Source organism: Pithys albifrons, chromosome 4, assembly GCF_047495875.1.
Source record: "Pithys albifrons albifrons isolate INPA30051 chromosome 4, PitAlb_v1, whole genome shotgun sequence".
NCBI classification, from domain to species: domain Eukaryota; kingdom Metazoa; phylum Chordata; class Aves; order Passeriformes; family Thamnophilidae; genus Pithys; species Pithys albifrons.
The window spans coordinates 34,182,327-34,205,587 of NC_092461.1; positions in this window are offsets into that span (position 1 = coordinate 34,182,327).

A 23,261-nucleotide genomic window follows, 5' to 3' on the forward strand; every position below is an offset into this window, starting at 1 on the left:
ATAAATATTGTTCTTAACACAAGTACGTGTTCAAACAACTTGAGTTTACTTATCTAAGTATTTACCTCCCATAATGTCTTTCTTCAGTGACTGTGCTTAAATTCTTATGGTTTTGATCCTGGGATCTTAAAGATCATTGAAGAGGAATCAAGGCTTTTCTTGAAGTCATAGAATCATAGAATGGCTTATGTTGAATGGGACCTTAAATATCTCATTCCAGCTCCCCCACCATGGGCAGGAACACCTTCCAGTAGAACAGATTGCACAGAGCTCCATTCAACTTGGCCTTGAACACTTTCAGGGATGGGGCACTCACAACTTCTCTGGGCAACCTGTTCCAGTGCCTCACCACCCTCACAGGGAAGAATTTCTTCCTAATATCTAATCTAAACCTACCCTCTGCCAGGCTGAACCCTTTCTGTCTTGTCCTGCCACTACATGCTCTTGTTAATAGTCTCTCTCCATCTTTCTTGTAGGCTCCCTTCAGGTACTGGAAGGCCACAATTAGGTCACCTCTGAGCCTTCTCTTTTCCAGGCTGAGCAACCCCAGATCTCCCAGCCTTTCCTTACAGGAGAGGTACTCCATCCCCCTAATCAACTTGGTGACCCTCTTCATTATACTAATACAGAAAGTAGAATGAGATGGTTAAATTAACTACATTAGCAGTTAAGGCATCATTCTTGTGACCAAAGAGCTTGGCTCTTTTCCAAATAATGTATGCCTGACCTATCCTTATTTCAGATAATTTTACAAATAGTCATTTCATGATGGCTTCATTAGTCTGTAAAGGATGCTAAAAGGAAATAATCACAGTCTATATTAAGCACTCATTTTCTCTACCCTGTAGAGGAGACAGCTGTCAAGGAAGGGTTTTGATAAATCATGAAACATAACAAATTTAAAAAATCCACAGACATTAGTTACAAGTCATTGTTATGTAAATAATTAATTTGTTTCATAAATATCATCTTAATTGTCAAAAAGGCAGCATGAGGCACAAACCAATGTGATTAGACCAAGATGTAAACAAAAATCTAAAAGATTGATCAAAAACATTTACAAAATAACTCAGAATGTAAAAATTTGTGGATGTAACTTTTAGTGGGAGGAAATGAAAATAACAAAGAAATGATCTACAGAGAAAAAAACATAGTGATCTTTGAATGGAAAGCAGTTGAAAACAAATAATGTGAATTTGTGATAGGGAAAGTAAATAATGAAATGAAAGATGAATTCTCTTAAGAATTATTACAAGGAATTAGAAACAAAAGACAAAGGAAAAAGCAAATTTATCAAATAATTACCATTGGCTAACACATTTGAGGACAGGGGTGAAGAACTGCTTAGTTACTTTTGCATTTGTTGGAAAGGTGGGATCCTTTCAGAATGTTAAAATGACAAGATTAAAATCATTTAAGGGAAATGGAGTTTAAAAAAACCCATAAAATATGGAATACTGGATTAAATGGAGAATCACATGTTTATCCATTCATGTCTATCTATTCATGTCAAAAGCTTATGAAATGAGTCAGCTAATTAAACTGTTCAAAATGGAGAGGCAAGAATAAAACGAGAGACCTCTTGTTTTTTCCTGATGGAGCTTATTACAGAAATTATGTAGGAGAATATTCTAAAATGTAATGTTGATTGACTTACATGACGAGTCAAATGTTCATGATTAACATGATACTTTAGGGGTTCATCTGACATTTATTAGATAGTAAGATAATTGTATGTTTTATATATTTTAAATTTTTATTAAACAAAAAAAGAACTGAGCTCTATACTCAGCAACTACCAGATAAGGTGCAGGTTTGCAGTGGGATATGGGAGCAGTGATTAAATGACTCTATGTGAGACTTTAAGTGGACTGGTGTTCAACCATGTCTTGACAGTGAGTTCAGAGAGGTTTCACTTTCTACCCTAATTCTCTTCCCTCGTTTTGCAGTATGCTTTTTGAAACACGGACAGCCTGTTGCTGTGCAAAACACATTAGCACTCAGTTACTGATTTCCTGAATGCTATTTAATTCAAATAATTAATCATAGTAAAATGATATCCAAAATTTAATGAGGAAGAAAGGCTGAATCATGCTAGTAGATAGGAAACTGTCTTTTCAATTAAAATTACTTAAAAGAGGCCAAACTCAAATGGGGGGGGGTGGGAAGGAGAAATCTTGAAAACATCTTTAAATGTGCCATGAAATATACAGCTCCCATAGAGAAAATGAAGAGAATGCCGTCTAAGTGTGCTATGGGGAGGGTAGTATAGCTCTTAGAGGTGGCATTATTGCTGTGATAGACAATTGGTATACCTCAGCCAGGACATTTTCTGCAGCTTTGTTGCAGTACCCCAGCAAGAACATAATCGCCTTTGAGCTAGACAGAAGCAGAGCAGCAAGAATAATATCCTTGGAGATGTGTCATAGAGAAAGGTTAAAGGAGTTTAGTATAGTGCAATATAAGAAGGGATTTTGTAAAAAATTAATTTAAGTTTCTGGGGCTAGGCATGATTTGAGAACAGAAAAATCACAGAAAAATGAAGGTTCTTAGAACAGCAGAATATAAAACTTAGCCTGTTAAAACACACAACACGCAGCAGACCAGATGCTCATCTGGGGAAGCTTGAGGTCAGCCTATGAATTGCATCAAATTATGCTAATTTACACCTGCTGAGGATCTATCTTGAAATTAATTTGCCCTCAGAACATTCTTGTTCATTTTAAACCTTGGCATTTTGGTAAGTAGAATAGCTTACTGAAATGGATAAATCATTCCTTCAGAGTGACACGTTAAGTGAATATCAAAAGAATTTTTCTTTTATTTTATTTCTTCCTTAGTGTCATGTTTCCTTTTCTCCTGCTTTCATTCAAAGCCTGCTAAGCAATACAATAGAGAGATCAGAATAGGATACTTTGATCCATCAGGTTTCAGACAGTTTTGGGAAGACTTTTTTTTCCTCTCCATGAAACAGTTCAAGCATTTTGGGATCTTCTCAATGTCAAGTTTAATTTCATTTATTTCTTTATTTTAGTGAAGTACTTGTGTGGGGAAAAATATCTTTGGATATTTTTGTCTTTGGAAAGACATTGCCCTAAGATCATATTTTAAACTGCATTCTTATTTGACATGTTTTCAAAACTTAAGGTTGATCTAGGTTGACATAAGCTTAGTTACAAAACAGGGTCTGCAGTTTCAGTATTATGTGTCTGCTAGTGGTTAAGCTCAATGGGAAGCTTCTCCATCATGTATAGTTTAGAAAAGTTACTTTATGTTAATGATTATGTTCCTTTTCAGGGAATGTCCTTGGATAGACCTTGACCTAGACCAACTGTCAGGTATTTTTTCTAAGTCCTGAACTAAATGAAAGTCAAGAAAGTACAAAAGTGTGGAAAAGGAACAAAATGCCATGGAAACAACCCATGATTATGCTAGAACAAATCAAACAAAGACAATACACACATTAAAATCCAACAAGAAGATGAAAAGTCATTATGTGAGCCTGAGATGTTTCAAATCACCTTGTGTGTGAATGTGTAGCTGGATTCTGTTATTTCTAACCAGAACTGGTTATGAACTCTCAGCAAATTCTAATAGAAATGAGTTCAAGTCATCACTGGGGCCTATAAAGCAGTTTCTGTATATTGTAAAGAGTGGACCATGTGTCATGGCTTATATCTATTGATGCTAGTTCAGAACTCATGCTCCTCTAGGCTTCTGGAGATCAGCATACTCCAGGTGCACTGGGCTTTATAGTTCAGATGAAAGATTAACACTTAATTTAATAGATATTACTGAAATTCTGCAGGGCTTATAGTCCAAGACATTCCCAAATCCCATTACCACTCTTCTAGAGAAACACAGAAGTCATCATCACTATTTACTATTTCCAATAAAGTTACAGAGAGAATCATTGATCAAATTTAATATCTCATTGTGGATGTCCAGAGCAGATGTAAGAACACCCCCACTCTGGTGATTTAGTATTTGTGGTTTGGCTAAGGCCCATTTCAGCAAAACACTGTGGATCAATTCAAGGAGTGGCTGAGGTAATTTGATCTGTTCAGCCTGGAGAACAGAAGGCTGTGGGGAGACCTCATTGTGCTCAACAGCTTCCTGATGAGGGGAAGCAAAGAGACAGACACTGATCTCTTCTGTGTGGTGACCAGTGATAGGACATGAGAAAATGGCCTGAAACTGACTCAGGGGAGGTTTAGGTTGGATATCAGGAAATGTTTCTTCACCCAGAAAGTGGTCAGACACTGGAAGAGGCTCCTCAGTGAGTGGTCATGGTTTAAAGCCTGCCAGAGTTTAAGAAGTGTTTGGACAAAGCTTGCAGGCATATAGAGTGACTCTTGGGGTTGTCCTGTGCAGGGCCAGGAGTTGTACTCTGTGATCCTTGTGGAGGAAACCAACGAGACGAGGAATTTATTAGATGACAACAATATTATAAAAGATGGATTGATGAGGACGCGGAGATTCGGGACCCTGCCACTCTCAATCAAGAAACCTTGCGGCAATTTAATAAAGATTTTGATGGCTTTAGGAGCTATATCGACGTTTCCCCTGTTTAGATGTTATGTACCCAATATGTCTACCCTATTCATTTTCCCTTAGTCCTTCCTATTCAAGTTTCTTCATCCCACAAACCCCTAGGGCATTTTTCCCTTCAACCCACCCCTGATTGGCCCCAGTTTGGTGCAGTGCACCATTTCCCTTATATGGTTACGCCTGAACCCTGTTCTCCTATTGGTTCCTTCTCCTTCCCTCCCCTTCATTAGCATACTGTCCAATGAGATGTCTCGCTCCTCCCCTTCTCCACCCATTTCTCCACCCATGTTCCAGAGAATTTCGCTGTACCCTATATAAAGCCGGGCACCCCAATCAAGTTGCTTCTCCTTGTGGACTCCTGAGCTGTGTAGATCTCTTCCTTCAGGGAACTGACACCAGTTTGGGAGCGGGAGGAGCTGCCCTAGGCTTCAAAGGGGCTCGATCCCAAAAGCTAATACTACTGCTTGTTGGGGCCTGCTCCTTGAAGCCGGGCACTTAACCCACTGTATCAGTGGACATTTACCATCCACTGATACTTGTGGGCTCTTTCCAAGTCAGGGTATTCTATGATTCTATGAACCCATCTGAGGCTTCACTCATTACACTGAGAACTAGAAGAGGTAGAGACATATTTTTACCTACAGTCAAATACACACTGTCTGACATGGAGTTTAAATTATGTACTCAATTTATGCTGTCAGTAACAGGGAGTAGCCTCATCCTTCGCCTCAATTACATACACTTCTCATGTCTTTTTTTTTCTTTTTAGTGCAGCAAATGGGTTGGGATTTATACACTGTATGGCACGAGAAAGGGAGGAAGAGCATGCCAGTCAAGAAAAGCACTCCGATTTTTTAGTTCATTGACTGGCAATTGCAGCTCACTTTTGTCTTAAGAGGGATTATGTGATTTACCTTTTTCTTACAGCCTTTTCTCCTTATTAGTGAGACAATTGCATGACAACTGTTTAGTTCAAAACACACTAGGGGAAAAAAAGACAAAAATAAGACAACGATGTTAAATCAAAGATGAGCACATCCACAACTGAATCTGCACATCTTGTAGGTAATTTGAAATGTTTCCTGTACTCAAAAATGCAACTAGTGATGCGGATGGAAAAAAAATGGGTCCACTGGGCTCTAATACTCACAGACAAAAACGAGGAAGACTAATTTTTTCCCTTTTTCCCTGAACAAATGCTGTTGCACAGACCACCCTTACAGTGTTAACCATATTTACAGAGCTGATGTGCTCAAAGGACATCTTGATGGGAAGCAGAGCATGTGGAATGTGACCTCTTGCTTTATGCAATTCAAGGAAATGCTGAAACAGGTTATGAGAAACAGATCAAGTTGGAAGAATTCTATCCATAGTGGTGGGAAAATGAAGACAGCTTTAAATATGTGCCAACTAAGGAAAATAATCATATGGATTTTAATTGACTCTCTAGTTGAACACCTGGGACACATGTTTTGATCAGCTCACATTTATTTCTTTATTTATCCATTCATTTTTAAGTTCCCTCCAATTTCTTCCTGACTTTAAAGACAAAATAAAGCTGAAAACACAATGATTTCCAATTCCTTTTGTTATAGATACCGAGGCGTTGGCTAGATAAATCAACGTTTATTTTATTTTATAAGGAAAAAAAGGTTAATAGCATTTATAAAAAAAAAAGGTAGTGATTTTATTAAGTGATTTCAGCATCCAGCTCTGTAGGCCTTAGCCTCAGTGATTGCAGCGTCCAGCTCTGTAGGCCTTAGCCTCAGTGATTACAGCTCTTTGTGAAGGCAAGGAGAGGAACAACACAGTGCTTGCAGGATAGCAGAGCACCGGGTGACCCAGGAGACCAGCTCCCAAAGGTTCACATCTGGCTCTCGTCCAGGGCTCTGCTTATATTCACTTTTTCTGGCGTAGGCCACGCCCCCTTTGCGCAGGCGCAGTTTCCATGTGTTACATAACAGTTTCGCAATCGCTTCTCGTTTGCGCAGGCTCAGTTCTGTTCGTTGTAACAGTTGCAGTCCTCAACCAGGTCCGGCCGTGTTTCGCAATACCTTTGCCTCATGGTGCCCAGGAGTGGGGGGGGTTTCCATGTGGCTGTACAGTCGGGGGTACTTGGCAAGGGACAAACTGCAGGCTTTGGCATGATGTCCTGTTTGGTCGTACACAGCAGGAAGGGTTACAATGCTGCACGTTCAGACGGGGGTCGGCTCGTGCCGAGCCGGCGCCCGCTGGCATGCTTGGTCGCAGGCTCCCCACGCTGGTTCAGCTTTTAGCATGGGCGGCGGGACTTCCCCGGTGGGGCTGCTTTTGTCCGGCTGCGTGGCTAGCTGGAGAAGCTCTCCAGGGTGGCGGCTATCTCTGCTGATCCATCTCCACTGTGCTCCTGCCTTGGCATGGGGTAGCTGGGGCCAGGTGTGGGGGCTGCACAGCCTTCCTTTGGGGGGGGAACTGGTGGGGAGCTTGGCAGGGCTTGCGCTGTGGGTGACCGTGGTACTGGGACTTTTGGGGGTGCTCTGTGGGACTTGGTTTCCAGCGACATGGCTGGCAGGCACCTTGACAGAATATGGAGACAGCCAGGGCTTTCTAGCACGGCTGGCGTGGGAGTCGAGATTGACCGGGGCCGTAGGGGAAAAGAGAAAAACTGGTGGCTTTGAGTTTTGGGTGTTTTGGGCATGTATGGCCAGGAAAGGCTTATACTGGGAAAGATGGAGAGGCTGAGAGGAAGTGGGGGTTTTTCCCGGGTGCTGGCTTAGGAGGGGAACGAGACGAACCGGGGGGGTTTGCAGGGCACGGATCTTCCCCGGAGATTCAGTGGGGGGGTTTGACTAGCAGGGTCCCGGTGTGATAATGTGGCTGAGGAGAAGAAGGGAATTCTTAGGGCTAGAAACGAAAAAAAAGGCAAGGAGGTATTTTTCTTAGCAGGGCGAAACTGTTTGGGGCTAGAAAAACCTGTAGGGGAAGGAGGGGGGAAGGCACCGGGCTGAGAGGTATCGAAACTGGGGAATCGTTCCTTTTCTCCACAGAGAGTACCCTACATTCCTTGTTAAGCACCGAGCCATTCTCTGATAAGGCATTGCTGGGAAGCTGTCTTTCTGGTTTTTTACAATCCTCCAAGTTTTCAGGCATATTTAATTTTACATTTAAAACAAAATTAAAAATACTATTTGATTTGGTTTCTAGCAAATTAATTAATTCATCTATTACAATCCCCCCTTTTTGTTTTTCTACCAATTATTAATTTGCTGATCAAACCTAGCTATTGTTTCTCGTGCTGCTTGTAAAGTTGGGTCTTCTTGTAACAGATGTTCACTAGCAACAACATCTGCTTCTTTTAATGTCATTAAGTGAGCAGCTTCTAATCGAGACTTAACTAAATTAATTATTTTGTTTAAAATACAAGGTCCGAAAGTTAACACTAATAATAACACTACTAGGGGACCTGCTATAGTGGATATTATAGTGGTTAGCCAGGGAGACTGGTTAAACCACCATTTTTGTTGTATTTCTCTTTCTCGTTTTCTTTTTTCAATCCCTTCTCTTACTTTGGCTAAAGAATCTTTGACTATTCCAGTATAATCAGCATAAAAGCAACATTCTTCTTTTAAGGCCGCACATAACCCACCTTGATGTAAAAATAATAAATTTAGCCCTCTTCTGTTTTGTAGGACTACTTTAGACAGTGATGTCAGGGATTTTTCTAAATTTAAAATTGACGTTTTTATTCTTTCTAAATCTTCATTTACTGCAGCTCTAAGAGATGAAAATCCTTGGTTTTGCTGTGCAAGGGAGGCTATACCAGTTCCTGCCCCTACAGCTCCTAATCCTAAAAGGGTGGCTATAGTTATGGCCGTGAAAGGTTCTCGTTTAACAATATTATGGTTTTCTTTTACCCAATAATCGTACATTTCATTTTCTGGATGGTACAGTACTCGGGGAATTATTCTTACTTGGATACAGTAATCTTTGGATGCATTGAATACTTTAAGAGATATACAAGGAGTTAAACCTATTTTTGAACAAATCCACCATCTTCCTTTTGGAGGAATGACTCAGTATTTGTTGACTTTGTTTAGTCTCTTTTCATGAACACTGCAAAGCTCTTTTTTTGATGTAGGTATTTTCCCTATACAGCGTCCTTTCCCCCTTACATATTGCATTGGGATTTTTGCTCGTCTTTCTTCCCATTTACATTGCTTAGGGGCTACTCTTTCATTCAGGCTAAAGTCCAGGTCTAATCCAATAGCTTCATAAAAAGGGGGTTTGTCATCATAACAGAGCCAACAGGCTGAGGTCATATTGGGGTTTGTATAATTTAGGGCCTGATAGGAGGCCTGTATTATTTTCCATAGTGGATTTGTTTCATTTTCTGTGATAGTTTCCTCTGATGTTTTAGGAGCACGCTTAGTACGATTTAATAGGGTTGGTTTAGTTGTTTGATTAGGACTTACTGTAGGTGCTTTTGGTGTGTTAAGTATTTGTTTAGGACCTACTGCCCTTGCAACTACTACTTCTTCTTTTTTTATTACTATTATTTCTCCTTGATCTTTACCAGATTCCCAGTATCTCATACCCCAAGTTTTTCCTATTTTCCACCCAAAATCTTCTGGAGAAGTGACATTAAGGTATAAGTACTTGCAATTACCAAGGGTATTTATTTTTTGCCTTTCTAAGACCATGTTGTAAATTGGGGGTTTACAGCCAGCTGGCCCCCATCCAACTTTTAGGAATTTATCCGTAGTTGGGGGTTCCCAAGCTGCAGCTATAGTAATACAATCCCAGTGAGCGCAATAATATTCATCAGGAAGATTGCAGTATCCTTTCCCAGGATTGGAACTTGGGCAGAAGTAATAAGGCTTTTTCTTTACACATTGGTCTGTGGGTATTAGATTACAAAGTGAGGCAGTGAAACTTGGGGATCCGGGTGTAACTATTTGTTGGATAACATAAGAATCTTTTCTTCTGACTAAGGTCCAATTATAGGGTTGATGAGGATCTTCTCCACTTACTAGATTTATCCCCATAAAAATTAATGGCCATTTTGCTCTACTTGTTTTTACAACTGCTAACAAAATTGCCGTTATTACCCATGGTCTAAGAGATGATGGTGGAATTATAAGGTCATTTCGAGCATAATTATTACCACAATGCAGTTCTATACCCCAAAACTCCGGTTCATATTGTTTTGAGTGGGGGAAAGACTGTTTTGGACTTACAAGGCATTTTATTGCACATTCTGTCTGGTGGCACAGGGCATTTGTTGGATTTCCAACAAGGCTAGCCATTAACAGTCCCCACAGTAATACACCTCTGCCTCCTCCGTCTACTCGGTTGCATCGAGCAACGGGGTTTATCATCTTCTCGGCAGCAAGTGTAGTCTTCAGGGGATTTTTAGCTTAGCTCGTTTTACTTTACTTGGTATGTGCCTCAGTTGTTTTTTATTTCTTGCCTTTCTTAAGTCACAGCTTATCCTCACCACTTTTTTAGTGATATTTTTCGGAGTTTTTTATCTTTTATAAAAACCTCCCACAATTTATCAGATTGAAATTTTTGTATTCTCCCACTGTTACCCTTAATTTTAAGTTTTTGAACTTTAACTTTGTTTTTGATTATATTACTCCTAGAAAAAAACTTCTTCAGGAGTATTCTCGTAATGACTGTGCACCCACCACCTCTCTTGACCTTACTTTTATAGCATACAAATGGATAATAATTACAATTTGAATCCTTTGAGTTAGCCCTTTGGGAAGGATTTCTCTCCCATCTGGTAGCAGCCACTTATTATCTTTTTCTACTGCTCCCACTTGCTGCAATTTTTCTTTTTCCCGATTAGTGAAACTTTTGGTTATTTCGATTTTGCTGCTATTTATTTCTTGTGCTTTTATCATCAGTAATGCAGCTCGCTTAGCTTCTTCATCAGCTAGATTGTTTCCCCTTATCTTAGGAGATAGCCCTTTTTGGTGTCCTCTTACGTGTACCACAGCTATTTGATTGGGCAGTCTTAAGGCCTTTAGGGTTTCTTTAATTAGTGTTTCATGTATTAGGCCTTTTCCCTGGGTATTTATTAACCCTCGCTCTTCCCATATTTTCCCAAATGTGTGCACAATCCCATATGCATATTTTGAATCAGTAAAAATTGTCCCTGTTTTGTTTTTCAATAGCTGAAGAGCTCTTAAGAGAGCATATAGCTCACAAGCTTGGGCCGACCAGGTCTTATCCAAGGGCCCAGATTCCTTAATTTCAAACGTTTTTCCATCAACTATAGCGTACCCTGATTTGCGTTGCCCATTTACTACTTTAGAAGATCCATCTGTATATAATTTTTCTCCATCAGGTAATTCTTCTTCTTCTAAATCTTCTCTAATTTTAGTTTGAGACTCGATTACTTGAATACAATCATGTGACAATTTTTCTAAGGGTTCTCCATATAGAAATTGAGCTGGGTTTTGAAGGCTGGTTACTTCTAGTTCCAATTTGGGAGAATGGATTAAAATGCTTTCATATTTTAACAACCTACTATCTGTTAGCCATTTTTCAGCTTTTTGTTGTAATATTCCGCGTATATTATGAGGGGTATATATCTTTAATTCTGCACCAAAGGTTATTTTTTTGGCTTCTTCTGCTAGAAGAGCAGTGGCCACAATAGCCTGTAGGCAAGTGGGCCACCCTCTACTGACAGGATCTAGTATTTTGGAAAAATACCCCACTGGCTTTTTCTTTCCAGCCCACTCTTGGGTTAAAACTCCATACGCGGTCCCATTTTCTGTATTTACAAATAGGAAAAAAGGTCTCTTTATATCTGGTAGGCTTAATACAGGTGCATTTACCAGATCTGCTTTTAATTCTTCTAATTGACTTTCATCTTTTGGACTCCACTTTAATAGTCCATCAAGAGTTAGTTTTTCATATAAAAACTTTACTTTGCTACTGTAATTTTCAATCCATTGTTTGCAATATCCTAATAATCCCAAAAGTTGCCTAATTTGTCTTTTACTTGTGGGGGCTTGCAGGGATAGAATTCCATTAACTCGATCGGGGTCTAGTCTTTTATGTCCCTTACTAAGCCAGTGTCCTAAATATTTGACTTTTTCTTCTGTGAATTGTAGTTTAGATTTTGAAACCTTTAATCCCTTAGAACCCAGAAAGTTTAGCAACCTGATAGTTTCTTTGCGAACTTGATTTTGGTTTTCTCCAGCTATTAACAGATCATCTACATATTGTATTAAGGTGACACTTTTGCTAACACAAAAAGATTCTAATAAGCATTCTAGAGCTTGCCCGAATAAATTGGGAGATTCCGTAAACCCTTGGGGTAACACGGTCCACCTTAGTTGTTGTTTACGGTGGGTGTTGGGATTTTCCCACTCGAAAGCAAAGTAATTCCGGCTTTCTTCCTTTAGAGGACAAGCCCAAAAGGCATCTTTCAAATCTACAACACTATACCATTTGTAGTCGGGGGAAAGTTGGCTTAATAAAGTATAAGGATTAGCCACCACTGGGAATCGGGTAATGGTTCTTTTATTGACCTCTCTTAGGTCTTGGACAAGCCTGTATGACCCATCAGGCTTCCGTACTGGTAAAATTGGAGTATTATGAGGTGACATACAGGGTTCCAATAATCCTTGTTTTATCAACCTTTCGATTATAGGTTGTAAACCCTGTTTACCCTCTTGTGAAATAGGGTATTGTCTGATTCTTATTGCCTCTTCAGGATTTTTAATGGTTACTTCGAGAGGCTTTATGTCCAATTTTCCTACAGAGTCTGGGGTGTACCAGACTCCAGGATCTATTTCTCTCTCATCTTCTACAGTGAGAGAGTATAATTTAACTTTTAACTTTTGGTTCTCCACTTCCAAATTTATCCCTAATTCAATCATTAAATCCCTTCCCAAAAGATTGTATTCGGCTTCTGGGACCAATAGAAATGACCCTACTCCAATCTTGGAGGGGGCCTCTATTTCTACTTCCTTTAGTACGGGGACCTTAAAGGGTTCTCCTTTTGCTCCAATTACATATATATTCTCCGAGGATGGTGAACACCCTCGGGGCACTTGTTGGACAGTTGATCTTTCTGCCCCGGAGTCTACTAGAAACTCCATTTCTTCTTGCTGGGGATCTAGTTTTAATTTTATCAAGGGCTCTGTTCCTTTTAGGGTCCCCAGCACATAGAGCCCCTGACCCCTCTAATCTTCTTTAAATGCTGCTTCATCTTGTATGCGTTTTCTACAGTTCCTCTTCAGATGCCCCTTCCTCTGACAGTAAAAACATTCAATATTTTTCAAGTTTTTTCGCTCTTTTTGGTCTCTCTTGTCATTTCCATCTACTCGTTGGGGTATCCCACCCTTTTTACCATTATTAATTTCACGTTGCCCTTCTCTAACCGCTGCAACCAAAATTCTTGCTTGCTTCCTTTGACTTTCTTCATCTCGCCTCACATAAACCTTCTGAGCCTCCCGCAAAAGTTCATCTAATCCTTTCTCTTGCCAATCATCTACTTTCTCTAACTTCCTTCGTATGTCTACCCAGGACTTGGCCACAAACTGGGTCTTTAATAAGGCCTGTCCCACTGGGGTGTCTGGGTCTAAACCAGAATAAAGCTGTAAGCTTTTTCTTAGTCTTTCTAACCATTCTGTGGGGCTTTCATCTTTCTTTTGGTGTTCACTAAAAGTTTTGTTGATGTTTTGTCCTCTGGGGACGGATTCTCTAATACCTTGGACAATAATATCCCTCAGATCTGCCATGTGTGTCCGATCTCCTGGGTCTTGATTATTTCAGTTAGGCCGCTGTAAAGGCCATTTAGTATCTGCGGCTGGGCCATTTTGATGTCTTGTATCCCAATTTCTCATTCCAGCCCCTCGAATCATTTCTCTTTCTTCTACTGTGAATAATATTCTTAAAATAGATTGTATTTCATCCCACGTATATAAATTGGGACCCAGGAATTGGTCTAACCTTTCGGACACACCAAGTGGATCCTCTAACAAATTTCCCATTTCCTTTTTAAATTCTCTTACGTCCCCTGAATTTAAGGGAATTGACACAAATCCCACCCCTGGTTGGGGACCTCCCATAGCTGTTTCTCTTAAGGGATATAATTTATTTTCTGATCGCCCCCTCCTCCCAGTCTGACTTCTGGTAACTCTTCTAGCTGGTTCCGGGGACTGTGATGGTGAGGGTGTTGGGGAATCCTCAGAGTCCGTTAAAGGATCTAGCTGAGGAGCAGTAGGTACTGCAATGGGTGCAGGGATTGGAGCAGGGAGAGGAGGGACATAGGGAGGAGGAGATAGTGGGAGTTCCTCAATTTTCAAATGCTTTTTCTTAGTTTCTTTTTTCTCTTTAAGTGGATATAGATATGTCTTGGTTTCTGGTCTTACCCATAAGCTTGCATACTCACTTTCTTCAGGATTAAAAGGTATTTTGGTTTTAACATACTCATTTAATGCGTTACATAGGCAGTCTTCAAATGTCCCAAATATAGGCCAATAAAGACTGTCTCTTCGGATTTGTCTACCTCCCCATACCTTCATACAATAATTTACCATCTTTTCTCTACTCTTTCCCTGGTTAGAGGGCCAACTATCCCAACAGGTCATCATGAGCCCTAAGGGGCTATCAGGGGGTATATCCGGGAGCTTTACTTCAAACCCTCCCATGGGATCAGAAAATTTACTCTTTTTCTGTCCCATCTTCCAAAGTGCCTTCACACACACACACACTCATTTTCCTCTCGTTCGTGGCCCACGCTCTCGCGAGCAATGGGAACCGCACTACGTAGAGAGTCCGCACTCACTTGGTTCTGTAAGAACCTCTCATTCACTGCACTCCAGGAAACCCTTCCCCAACCGAACAGAATCGTACTATACTTACTCGTCCTTGGGTCTCTTGTTCGGGCAGTGCGCACTGGAATTACGGGGTCCTTTATGGCCAAACCGACACCTGACTGCAGTCCGTTCTGTTGCTCTTTCTACTTGCCCTCTAGGTTCGGGTGTCCAGGGTCTTGTTCCGTAGAATCTGCGTCCAGGACCGTCTGTTTGGGATGACGGGAGCGCTCTTCCTGTCGACGATCCACGTCCAAGGCCTTTGGATCCGAGTCACGGCACCAGAATTGTTATAGATACCGAGGCGTTGGCTAGATAAATCAACGTTTATTTTATTTTATAAGGAAAAAAAGGTTAATAGCATTTATAAAAAAAAAAAGGTAGTGATTTTATTAAGTGATTTCAGCATCCAGCTCTGTAGGCCTTAGCCTCAGTGATTGCAGCGTCCAGCTCTGTAGGCCTTAGCCTCAGTGATTACAGCTCTTTGTGAAGGCAAGGAGAGGAGCAACACAGTGCTTGCAGGATAGCAGAGCACCGGGTGACCCAGGAGACCAGCTCCCAAAGGTTCACATCTGGCTCTCGTCCAGGGCTCTGCTTATATTCACTTTTTCTGGCGTAGGCCACGCCCCCTTTGCGCAGGCGCAGTTTCCATGTGTTACATAACAGTTTCGCAATCGCTTCTCGTTTGCGCAGGCTCAGTTCTGTTCGTTGTAACAGTTGCAGTCCTCAACCAGGTCCGGCCGTGTTTCGCAATACCTTTGCCTCATGGTGCCCAGGAGTGGGGGGGGTTTCCATGTGGCTGTACAGTCGGGGGTACTTGGCAAGGGACAAACTGCAGGCTTTGGCATGATGTCCTGTTTGGTCGTACACAGCAGGAAGGGTTACAATGCTGCACGTTCAGACGGGGGTCGGCTCGTGCCGAGCCGGCGCCCGCTGGCATGCTTGGTCGCAGGCTCCCCACGCTGGTTCAGCTTTTAGCATGGGCGGCGGGACTTCCCCGGTGGGGCTGCTTTTGTCCGGCTGCGTGGCTAGCTGGAGAAGCTCTCCAGGGTGGCGGCTATCTCTGCTGATCCATCTCCACTGTGCTCCTGCCTTGGCATGGGGTAGCTGGGGCCAGGTGTGGGGGCTGCACAGCCTTCCTTTGGGGGGGGAACTGGTGGGGAGCTTGGCAGGGCTTGCGCTGTGGGTGACCGTGGTACTGGGACTTTTGGGGGTGCTCTGTGGGACTTGGTTTCCAGCGACATGGCTGGCAGGCACCTTGACAGAATATGGAGACAGCCAGGGCTTTCTAGCACGGCTGGCGTGGGAGTCGAGATTGACCGGGGCCGTAGGGGAAAAGAGAAAAACTGGTGGCTTTGAGTTTTGGGTGTTTTGGGCATGTATGGCCAGGAAAGGCTTATACTGGGAAAGATGGAGAGGCTGAGAGGAAGTGGGGGTTTTTCCCGGGTGCTGGCTTAGGAGGGGAACGAGACGAACCGGGGGGGTTTGCAGGGCACGGATCTTCCCCGGAGATTCAGTGGGGGGGTTTGACTAGCAGGGTCCCGGTGTGATAATGTGGCTGAGGAGAAGAAGGGAATTCTTAGGGCTAGAAACGAAAAAAAAGGCAAGGAGGTATTTTTCTTAGCAGGGCGAAACTGTTTGGGGCTAGAAAAACCTGTAGGGGAAGGAGGGGGGAAGGCACCGGGCTGAGAGGTATCGAAACTGGGGAATCGTTCCTTTTCTCCACAGAGAGTACCCTACATTCCTTGTTAAGCACCGAGCCATTCTCCGATAAGGCATTGCTGGGAAGCTGTCTTTCTGGTTTTTTACAATCCTCCAAGTTTTCAGGCATATTTAATTTTACATTTAAAACAAAATTAAAAATACTATTTGATTTGGTTTCTAGCAAATTAATTAATTCATCTATTACACTTTTGTCTTGGTTTGAGAGGTAAAACCAAAATGTTTACCAAAAAGCAGAGGAGAGGATTCCTCCACAATAATCATGTCACTCTTTATTAAATTTAAGAAAAGGAACTTTAATTACAAAATGGATATAAGAAGGATAACTGTTCTTAAATTTTATATATATATGTATAGATATAACTGTAAACAGACCAGAACAAACTTTTCCCCAACACCATAAGTAAAAACAAACAAACAAACAAACAAAAAACCAAAAGAGAACAACCCCCAAACTGGTAGGTTCCTCCTGGAGAAAAGTTATATTTATGGACAGAGTCAGTCTCACACCTTGGCAAGCTGCAGGATGAGTTCTCAGTCTTTTTTCCAGTGAGGCAGATGAGCGATGAGCAATCAGATGAATTCTGTCTCTGTCTCTGTGTCCTTTGCCCCAAACAAAGAAGGAAAGCTGGGAGTGGAAAGCCGTGGCGTGTCCCGGAAAGAAGCTGTGACTGACTTCTCTCTCCCGGGTCGCTGCCGTGGTGGGGTGGGCGGCCGTGACACTGCCAGAGACGGTGAGGACAGAGCCGTGGCTGGGGGCCCCAATGCAGAAAAAACAGGAGAAACAGCAGTGGCAAGAAGAAACTAGCTTACTCCACAGAAGCAACGAGGAGCAGGAGAGAAAGGTTTCTCTCCAACAGGTGGCACACACAGCTCCCACCTTGCCCAAGAACTGTGAGTTGTCCCCAAGAACAGAAGACACAGTGGAAACCTTTTCCTTGCTACACCTTACCCCAGTCTGCCCCCCACCCAAACGATCAAGAAGCAATTGGTAGCAGATAACTACTTCTTTTTTTCACTAATGGCACGGAGAGTTAGTGGTAGGAAGAGAATTTACATCATTTCAGAAGTACATCTTTATATTAGATGTTCATTTTCTAGCTTTCATAAGTGGTAATAGACTGAGGGTGTAAAATTTGAGATAACAAAAGTTTCTGGATCTTTAATAACCTTTTTTTTTGTGTAAGATTTTGTTTTCTTTTGCTTTGCTTTAGTTGCATCTTAAAATGTCTTACATTTCAAACAAAAATCCGTATATCCTTTGTCATTTTTCTAAAATCTTCTTCATCTAAAGGCATTGCTAACCATTCTTATTCAAAGGATACGGTGACGATGGGAAGGAAGGAGCTTGCACACCAAACTGAATCTAAGATGTAATGCTCAAAATGGTTAAGGCAGTGTAGAAGCTACAGAAAGAGATAGGAACTGACAGAAATAGTGGTATATCCTTACTTGTAAGCCCAGATTACACAGGCAGCTTGTGGTTACACACCTATTTAGACCATTCTCCTGACAGGTGATTGCAGACAAATGGCTTTACTTTATGTATAAATCAGAATGACTGGTTTGCCGCCATTACATGTACATGCAGAAACCTCTCAATCCATTCAAACCAGGTTTCGGTGTCAGGCCAATTTCTGTTGTGTGAAAGAAAAAGCAATTGAGAAGTTTAACACGCATATTTAAATGTGTCCTTATCTAGTTATTCTCATAGTCACATTCTTTTTCTCTTCTTTTTTCTCAACTGATCTTCATCCTGACCCTAAGTTGTCTTGCTCCATTGTGCTGGATCCAAAATGGATAATAATTACAGAAGAGAGAGATTCCATACCTACATTGGGGACCTCTGAGCTAACTTCAAAGGGGTCTTAAGGTCAGTTCTGTAGTGTTTAATTTCAGTGTTTTTTCAGAGGACAGAATCAGCAGACTGATGTTATCACCTCGCTAGGCTTTAAGAGGCTTTGAGTATTATCTGTAAATCCATAATACTGAAATCATCCATAATACTGGAAATCATCTAAGGTGATTAATTGCAGGTACTGTCATCTGGATGATGCTTCTCAGGTATTTTGGTGCATGTTTCCCATTACAATTTGCCATGCTGTTGAAGCAAGTAATGCAACCAGGCCGCTTTACGATCAAGACAAAATTGTGTGTCGTTGCTTCTCACCCACTAACCAGTAATTAAAAATACTCATCTGGAATAAATGAAACACTGATTCAGCTCTACCCCAGGGATTTTGCATCATAGTTTCCAGCATCCCAGCTGAATACACAGACCATTTGATCAGTGTCTGTGCTCAGGTATTACCTTAATATATCTAGCCATGTTTAAAGAGTGAAGCATAAATTGGACTATGTGCAAAACAAAAGGATACCGAGTCTCTAATTTAATGGCATTGGAACTCATAAAGGAAATACAATCCTGAGCTTTGCCTGAAAGTATTTGCACTCAAATAGCCTATGAAAAGTCACTTGAGACCAGACATAGTCATTCAGATATCAGACTCTCCAATAATTTTTTTGTTGAAGATTTTTCTGTTTTTCTAAGTTAATAAATATTCAGCAGCTGAGACCATAGAAAACCACAAGAGCAATCACTTACCACAGAGGACTGGTTCTCTCTTCTTAAACTTGTGAGTACCTGAAGATTATTATCTGTTGATTTATTTATTTGCCTATGTAGTTTTACAAAGTAGAGTGTTTTTAAAAGGAGACGAAAGGGAAAAACATACTCTCAAATAGCTTATACTTTAAATGTTCATGCATTGACTTAATTTACTGACTCCAAAATTTCAGCATGGTCTTTCCATGGGGTCACAGCCTCCCTCAGCCATTCACCTGCCCTGGTGTGGGTCTCTTCCATGGGCTGCAGGTGGATCTCTGCTTTTCCATGTACTTCCATTGGGTGCAGGGGCACAGCTGCCTCTCCATGGGCTGCAGGGGAATCTGGCATCTGGAGCACCTCCTGCCCCTCCTTCTCCACTGACTTTGGTGTCTGCAGGGCTGTTTTGTCACTTATTCTCACTTCTCCTTCTCTCACTGCTTTTGGGAAGTACTTTTTCCCCTCCTTAAATACATTATCCCAGAGGCACTACCACTGTCACTGATGGGTTCAGCCTTGGACGTCAGTGGGTCCATCTTGAAGCTGGCTGCCTCTGGCTCCACCAGGGATGGGGGAAATCTCCTGGCATCTTCTAACAGAAGCCACCTCTGCAACCTCTCCACTACCAACCACCACCACCCCCCCCTCCCACCCCCCCCCACCCCCCACCCCTTTTTTTTTTTTAAGAAAAGTATTTAGCTATTTAATTTCAGGAGAATTATCAGTTTATGAATCTTGAGAGGACTAAACTACTTGGAAGTTAAAAGCCTTCTTCTAACAGAGAGCATAACTAAAATTTCTGTCTGCTGAAAAGCACAGGTTGCCAATCATGCTTCTCCTTTGGCATTGTATAGGAGAGCTTGAGTAGGGATCGCTAATTTTCCTTCCCAAGAAAATGCTTTAATCTCTGTTGCAGGAGTACCATGAAGGGTCTCTCTTCCCTTTTCCTTGAATGGTGCCACAAACTCATCTAACATTCAACAGGAAATGCCTGCTTTGAAGAAGGGGAGCAACGGATACTAATGTATTATACCTTTTACAAAATGTGTACACTTGCTGAAATTTTTCAACACCAGGAAGGTATCAAAGCTTTTTATTGATTCAGGTGGGCTTTTAATTTCACCATGGATGTTTCAGAGTTAAAAAATTCTAAGAAGCATTTTACAAAGATGACATCCAACAAAAATCAATGAGTTCATAGGTGGCCTTACAGAAGAATCACATCAAATCAATTTTGCATCTTGCATCAAGTTTTCAGGATGCTCATTAAGCTTTTCTAGGCATATTGAAAAGATATTGATCTCTGTTAAATGTGTAAACAAATCCTTTGAATGTTGCTGTATTGAGCAATCACAAACTCTGTAGATAGATTCAGGAAAATAAATAGTAATATACAATTTTAGCAGATGTGCAGTACCAGGTTCACTTTACAGAAAACATTTCCTTGTTACAAGGGCACTTTCTTGGCTCATGTTTTACTCAGTGCCCACCAGGACTTCGAGATCCATTTCTGAAAAACTGAACCATAGATTCATTCAGCCTCAGAAATCAGACAGTTCAATATGATATTTGCAACATTATTTTCTAGTAGATCTTCACAGCATTTATTTTATGCTTAGACATGTCTAAGTTGACATCCCCAGAATTTTCAACTTTACTACATGATTTCTGCATCAATTTCATTGATTACTGCTTGACAATTCTGTAGAATGGCATTCCCAATAAATCAAAAAGTTTTAATTGATGGAGAGTATACCAGACCAGCCGAAAATTCTTGAATTTATTGATAGACTTAAATAGTAACACTTTGCCATGCTACAAAATGTACTTTTTACATTCTGTTATTCATAAGAGACATTCAAGTGGACTATGAACATGATGTAAAAATACTTCAGCTAGATTTGAATTTGCTTGCTATGGTTTATTTAATTTTTAAACTGTCTAAATAATTTATAATAATAGTAATGGTAATAGTAATGATAATTATAATAATTATAATAATATAACAACAACAACGACAATAATATGATTGAAGATTTCTAAATGAACAACAACTGAGTGATCAATAATTATCACTTTACTATGATAAGGATATTCACTTTTTCCCCAACATGTTTTTGGCAATGAATCAAAAATATTTTGTGGTAGAGTCTAAAATTATTCAAACCACGTGAAAGTTGCAAGAAATAGAGCAGAGAAAGCAACTACAGTGACAACACTTAGAAAACAATGCGACAGATGAACTCAAGCACTTCGGCTTCCACTCTTTCTTGACATACAAAAAAAAAAAGAAAAAGCAGTTTCTTTGATATTTTCACAGAATAGAAAATTCAGATTAATTTTTTTCTAAGTTCTCTTTTGTTTCTTACTGTCTTTGGATGTCTAAAAAGTCTGTGAATCTGAATTTTGAAAGAGTTGCCTAATAATTCTAAAGCCAAATTGTTCTCAGCATCTGCTTCTTCTCCTATTCCTAATTTTTGATGTTGACAAAGGTTATTTTCCTTTATGGAGTAGCTTCACTTTCTGCTGTAGCATCAATTTATCTTTCCCCTGAACACAGAGATGCACTGCAATTGAGAAGGTGATAAAAGAAGGGAAATTTTTCATGACTTTGGTGCACAATAGAAATCTTCTGCAGAACAAACTGATGGGACCTGCTGATTTTCACTCTGACTGCCTTAAAGGTTGCCTGGCGTTTTCTAGACCTCATCTCTGAAAGCTTTTCACTCATCACCTCCAATGCACACACTGCAGTAGCTACCTTAATAAATTGATGTTTCATAAAAGACACTTATGTAGAGAAAACGCCTGTACATGACTCACAAAGTTCTTTCTTCTGTCATTCTTACAGCCCTCACCTCAATAGGGAAGGGAACAATCACACAAAGTAAAGAGCAAGGGATTTCTGATAAGAATTGCTTTGTGCTGGGGCTGATTGACTCTCTCTGACACCTTAAAGCTTCCCACATCAGGTAATGCCTTTCCTGAAGCCACTGGCTGGGGCTGGTTGATAAGGGTACTTGAAATGCTGAAAGCTGTGATCTTGTTAAAAAGGGTCAAAAGAAGCAATCTTAGTAACATTTCAATGGTTGGATTATTGCTACTGAAGAGAGCAGTAAATGCCACTTACAACTAAATTTTCCACTTTATCCGAGGTAGGGATAACTGTTCTTCTGATACCTTTCCCCCAAGGAAAGCTCTGTAGCAGTAGGCAAAGGAAAGTAATTACATATTTAAAGGTGCACCTGTCTTAGATAAATTCAATGCAGTTGGGAAAAATATTAATACAAACTCAGGGAAAAACAGAAAGGAATTACTTACAGACATTTTTTCCCCATTTAATATATTTGAATAAATCAGGGAAACCATGCCAAATAGCTCAAATTAATTGCTTAAAATCAACTAAGATGCATAACTGTATAGTTAATTTCTTTGTTTAACTGCTGGCTTATTAAATGCTTCAATCTTTTTTCCTGTCCTGGCTGCTCAGGTAACATCAACCTTCTTAACCAAGATATATAACTATATTATAGTATCATTTTGGGTTTTTTTCTTTGCCTTTGCTTGCCTTGTCTAAATCTAAAAGATGAGCAGATCTCATCTTTGATAAGCCACAGGAGACAGAAGAGGGGAACATCCTATCGATGATAAACAGGAGGTTTGGCTTTATATGACTAAATAACAAAACCCAGGAGATATCCTGATTTTGGAAATTAGACTCAGTCTTTGAATTAACCAGATTAGTCGGCTACAGAGTGCAGATAATTTCTCACTCTCAGAAATCAGTAAGCAAGATCCTAATTTTTTGAATGAATTGTGAAATAACACTAGAAATTGTAGGTGTTTCATTTTGTGGTGGGTATGTCCAGGATTTGACTGGAATTTCTCCAAGTAGGAGATGTACAGAAATATAGGATAGGGCAAACTCCAAGCAGTTTGAAGAATTTCCAGAAGGCTCAGGAGACAGCCAGAACCATGGATTCTTTGCTCTGAATTGGCCCCATGAGCTTTCCTGCATGAAAGCAGTTTGTATGCAAGAAGCTTCTATACTACAACTCACTTTGTCTTAGTCTTATTTAGGGAACAGCAACACTTGATGTTGTGGGCAGAGAAGTGGTTGTAGAGAGGTTAAAAGTACTGGGTTGATATACACTATTGTATCACATAACACTATTTTAGGCATATAGGTGGGTTTGTCCCTCTGGCCTGTCCCTTTCTCTAAGCTGTGGCATGTGGCCAGAGATTCCCATCTTGACAGATCAGAAGATCTTCATGCCAAGATATGGAGCCACAAAGTAAATATTTGTCTGTCTTTGCAGAGGGACCTTAACCCTCTGCAGGTCACCTTTAAGCACTTGACAAGACACAACACAATAAACAGTAGAGAGAAGGCTTTCTACAGAAGATAGAGAAAAAATTAATTACAAAGAGAAGGTGAAGAAGTGCCTCTTACCTCTCTACAGAACATAAGAACTTTCTAAAAAAGATGGAAAACTGGAGGTTTGTTTAACAGTATGTTCAGATCCATGACAGGAGTTCCCACTACGGAAGCTGTTTAACTAAGC